Here is a 6,000-nt window from a genome sequence, read left to right as displayed (position 1 = left end):
AGGATACTTTTATAGGATAATATATCTTTTTTATCGGATAAATATATGTATAAACAAGTAACAAATTTCTAATTGATTACAATTATTGTGTTGAAATGCTACCAATTATATAATACCTCAATATTACGACTGGTTTTAAACATTCGCCCGTTCATGTTTCAAGCTCGTTTAGTTATTAGTGCAATACTAAAGGTAAATATAATAACGTTAAAACTAAATTATGTTACGAAAACGAACCTTGACCAAGCCTTTGACGATAACAAATAGACAAAAACCCGTAAACATATAAAGTAACCGAATTTTTTACGAATAATTTGAGTCCCGCTCAGACGTTAAAGCTACGAAATGCAGACCCTTATCAAGGGCAATATCTTGTTACAGTAAGGATACGTAACAATATAAATAAATTTATTCCGCCAACCAATTTTCTCTAGATTTGTAATATTCTATTTTGCATTATATTGTTGTTCAACTTTGTTAAATGTTTATTTTCCTTGCCTTTATTTAGCAAAATGCTGTAACAAATCTTGAATTTCTGCTAGTCATCCGCTGTTCTGGTGCTTGTCTTAATTTTTTTTTGTCCACTGAGCAGCCAGCATCATGCCCTTTCTACACAGTGGAGTCTTTATCGCACCTTGGTTTGCGCTTTTGCCACTCGTCAGATTTTTAGATAGACAAACCTTGTACTGTGTAACGTAGCAGAATAACAGAAAATAAAAATAAACGTATTTACTTTCAACTTTGTTCAGAGAACTGTGCAACCAAAAGGCCTAAGCTTATAATCTTTAAACGAACTCGGTTTGGCTACGGCCCAGGCCACCAGGTTCAAAAGCTAAAAGGTGAACAGAATTATGCAAATTACACTCTTTGTTCTCTTATGTTAGACTACTTAAATTTTATTTATGTTCAGAATACAGTGTGCAATCTAAGGCATTAATTTTAGGTTGTGATTGTATTAATTTTGTCAAGTGCTGAACATTTCCTAATCATAGACAGGTACATAAGGCGACACAAACGTTTTAATAATTATAAATATAGTTTCTTTTAACACTGTTTAAATTTGCGTATTATAAGAAAATAAGAGAAGAATTCGCCTGATTAATATTGAATTTTCCTTTTAGCATTAGGCAATCGGACAATAATCAGAAAAAAAGTGAAATGGAAAGAACGTTTGTAAACGATCATTTAAACAAAATTCCTGTGAAATAATAACGAATTGTATTTTTTAATAAATAAAGTCAAATTTCAAATGTCACATAACGTCCAACGTAGGTAAGCAAAGAAACGTCACCGTATTGATTGTTCGGATATTATCCTGTTTTTTCTCCGTTTATGCGCCTTTGAACAAAACACTAAAAATTAATTAAAGTCTCGCAAGTGGCGTAGTTTACCTACCAATGACGTCGCGGCGTTCTTTGTTGACATGTAGTGACGTTTACGCGGCCATTTTCTTAAATTACTTTTACATTGTTTTAGGGATTGCATTATCCACTATAATTAATTTTAAACATTTTTTGGAAAAATTTCCGAGTCATTTTATCCTAGTCATCTACTAAGTAACAGTAGTAGAAAGTGTTGGTTACTACACCATACATTGGACGTTGTCTTTTGTTTTCTTAGTACTAATTTTTAACCGTCATAACATTTCACAGTACCGTGATATGTAAGGGGCGAAGGTGAACGCCATTCACAAGAAAAATAACTGTTCTTTACTCCTGGTTCTCACAGACTATTCTTATTGTACTAATGGAGCTACGGACTTGAATATGTACTACAATATGTCACTATAAATAGCGCCGTAATCTTGCTAAGTGCCCTCGCATTCAAGCGACGATACGAAGTTTTGAAGTGTAGATAAAGAGGTATTTTAATAAAATTTAGTAATTAAAAATTCCTTAGTTTAAATTTTATTGAATTTATATACAATTATTTTTTGTGAAATGACTCCACTAGTTTATTATAATTATTAATACAAAGGTAGAACACTCAGAAAAAATTCCTTCGATCCGGTCGGATTCGAACCAGCGTCTTTTTACATACCGTGCCAGACGCTATAACAACTAAGCCACGGAACGAACCAACGGACCTCACGAATTTTTCTATGTGCTTGCGTCTTTCTTTCGTCGTTTTCTTTGCGTCAATCTTTGTATTAATAATTATAACAACCTAGTGGAGTAATTTCACAAAAAATAATTAAATATCAATTCAATAAAATTTAAAATACAGTGAATAGCGACATCTCTCGCCAGGACTGGTAACTATAAAGGTACTAACTGGGTGATAAATCTTTCATAGATTTATCATAGATGGCGCTATGAGTAAAAAGTCGTTAAAAAACCAAATACAAAGACACGACACAAGCACATAGAAAAATTCCTTAGTTGATAATTAGTTTTAATTTACACTTTTGCACACTATCTACTACGGCACTAAATTATTACTGTACATTAAACATATATATATTTTATTTTATACAGTAAAATTACTTATTTATTACTAAGATAATAGTGATATTTGTTGAGTAGCAGTAGAGCTCCTTGTGAAAGAATTCGTCCAGGGAAGTACTGCTACCTTACCTATTTCTGCCGCCAAGCAGTAATGTTAGCATTACTGTGTTCCGGTTTTGAAAGGTAAGGGTGTTGGTGAAATTACAGGCACATGGGACTTGTCAACTTATGTCTCAGGGTGACGAGCACAGTGACAGTGCCCCTCAGATCTTTGCGATTTAAAGCTCTGAGTGGCACTACAACTGTTATGGACACTACTATCAGGCGCACGGCTTGTTCGTCCCATCACTTGATATCATATAAAAAAGCTAAAAGAAAATTAATTCCTTCTTTATTTTAACCTGTTATTTAAAAAAAAATACTTATATTAGTGTTTTAGCCATCCCAAACGACATAATGAACAATTAACTGAACTTATCTTTTTATACGGTGTTTGGTACTGATCATAAATTAAATATTCTTGAATTTATATCTACTATATTTTGTGCACATATCATCCCCGGTTTTGTACAGATCGAAAGGGAGATATCGTTTTATATAACGTTCTCCAAGTATTACGTGACCCAAAAATTGTACAAGAAATAATATGTATATCCTTGCCGGTTTCGGCTACAGCGACTGCTATTGTTTAGAATTAGATTAGGTTATTTGCCCTTTCATGTGCCCTTAGATGGCTACAGTAGTCAATCTTATTGGTAAATGTTCTCAAACAGTGGCGAACCGTAAGGACACCGTCGGCAAAGTAGTAGTAGTAGAATTGTATTGAATTGAATTGTATTTTCTTAATATGGTCCACGGACTGAAATAAACAATTATTATTATTAGGCTTGAGAGCATCACGTTTCGCATCCATGTCTGACAGTCTCTCCTCCTCAAATTTCGTCACCTGAATTTTCACAAAGTGCATGCACCTCAAGCGGCAAGTAGAATTCATTTCAAAACAGGGAACAATAATAATAATAGTGCCAGAAAACCACACCTGGTCTCTAAACTATGGAATTCCCTATGCAATGAGTACCAGAGCATGAAATTAACTCTGTAGCACGCAGAACACCCAGACCAGGAAGAAGAAAAAATCAATTCACAAATTGATGCTAACGTCAATCGCACTTAGTGTCTCTTCATTGGAGTCCACAGGGTTAACCACTGTACCGTCGAGATCATCATACACACAAGTAAATAATATTTACAGTCGTATAGGAAATGAAACTGTTTTTCCGGATTTAATCGCCTATATTTGTTTTTTTCAAACAAACCGACGTTTCGGGCCCTTTGCAGGTCCCATGGTCACGGTTGACTGAGGTGGTACAGTCTTCAACCAGTTATGTCTAATATTGATGCAAACCACCCTATTTTTTCACTATACTTACAATAGTTATTAATTAAATTAAGATAACATTCTAATTTACGCTACATTAAGTTTTACAAATTATTTTATTGAATGAATTTTTATTAAGTTCAATTTATTAGTAATTAATAATAGAAATTACAATAAACTGAAACATATTAATTAGTACTGCAGTCTTATGTCTGTTTGGGATTTTTCATTAGAGGAAATACTGGATCCCAAACTGGTGGTACGGAGAAACCATCTTCCCTGTTGATATTAGAACGTTTTTTAATTTCAATGGCCTCTCGCAGCATCCTGGGTAGATAACGGACTTCTTTTGCAAGGACTTGGGGTTTGCCAAACTTCATTGAATGTGTAGGTTTATCCATGACATGCTCGCAGACTGCCGACTTGTTTACGCGACTGTGATTGACATCAGCTATATGTTCTTTGACGCGGGTACAAATACTTCGATTTGTTTGTCCAATACAAGAGAGACCGCACTCACAGTCAAGCTTGTAAACTCCTGCATCCTGTAATCCGGTTTGTTTGAAAAAACAAATATACGCGATTTAAATCCGGAAAAATAGTTTCATTTCCTATGTGTAACAATCGCGAAAACCTAAGAACTCGATATTTACAGTCGTAGTTTTCTGCAGTACAATAAAATATTGTGTGTAAATAATTGTAGTCATTCTTACTGACTGGAATTACTTTTTCAAACAAGGGTTTTTACCTTAATTTAGAAATTAAGTAATAATAACATTCAATTCTAAACACCCTTTCTTAGCTAATAGCATGGCATTACATACCCTATATTTAAATTAATTAAGAGTTTATGTATGTATATTATAAAGGTATACGGGTGTAACAATCACAGGGGTCTCTTTTTGTTCTACCGTTCCGGATTGTACCTGGTAACACCTACTAAATAAAGCTTTTTGTGTCTTTTTATTGATCTAATTCATGCAGTATATTTTTTTTAAATTTCCCGAATATATTTAATTCGCAATATTTTTTTCATTTCATCTAGTTTTTGTTATGGTTTATAGTAGTTGGTGCACGGCACTGACAGCTCTTTATTTCGTCGTCGACATAAACAACCGAATCTAACAATGGTTATCGGTATTCTATAGGATATCACGGAGAGTGTGCGATGGAAATGCATGATTTGATTCCGCCTTCCCCTTTCCATCATCGGGGGACGAAACGTGAGCTGGGATTCCACCCGTTTTAATATAAATGTGGAAGCGTTTCGCTTCCACATTTATATGGCGAGCGGCTAGAGAGTGGAATTCTCTTCCTGTGGACTTATTCCCCGAACGCTATAACTTGGACCTTTTCAAGGTGAGAGTGAATAGGCATTATTTAGGTGTGCATGCTACATCGTCGACCATCGTTTTCTATCAGGTGAAATGGACGTCAAATGCGAACTTATTTTTTATAAAAACTTAATAAAAAAAAACAAATGACAAAGAAATATGCAGTCTACCTATCCGCCTGCTCGAAAGTTATATATAGCAGGCGGCGCTAAAGAAGGTCATAAACCTAACTGTGAGCCTCATAGGAGGGCTCAAGATTAAGGGCAAAGAGCTATGCTCGGAGTTTCGCTGCGAGATCGACACACCGAGTCCAGAGTAACCGTCATAATCCAAAGAATTGCAAAATTTAAGTGATAGTTGGCGGGGTACATTTTTCGCAGAAAAGATATCCCATGGGGCCAAAGTGTTCTCGAGTGGCGACCGCGTACCGGAAGACGCTGCGTGGGCAGACCACCCATAAGATGACCTGGCGGAGGCGATGACCTGCTGAAATTTGCGGGATTGAAAATCGACGTGGACGTCTTTAAATTTTTTACGACTAAATTATGTGGGACGTTTGCTATTATTTTTCTTATGCCAAATATAGATTTCTCTTTTGGGTGAGAATAAATTACGTGTCTCATCTTTCATAAATATTTTTATTTATTTCGAATCTTCGATATACATTTTCGATAAATATAGGAACAAGGATAGATATACATCCATTGTATCCATTCCAGATATACTTCGCTACCATGCACTTTTATACAGAAAAAATCATCGACACTGCAAAATTTTCACGTCTCTATCAAATTTTGTAATATTTATAAGGATGATTTTGAAGAGCAGCCCACGTTCGTTT

Source organism: Hyposmocoma kahamanoa, unplaced genomic scaffold, assembly GCF_003589595.1.
Source record: "Hyposmocoma kahamanoa isolate Upper Pololo Valley unplaced genomic scaffold, ASM358959v1 66, whole genome shotgun sequence".
In the NCBI taxonomy this organism is placed as follows: domain Eukaryota; kingdom Metazoa; phylum Arthropoda; class Insecta; order Lepidoptera; family Cosmopterigidae; genus Hyposmocoma; species Hyposmocoma kahamanoa.
Note: the sequence above shows the minus strand (reverse complement) of the source record.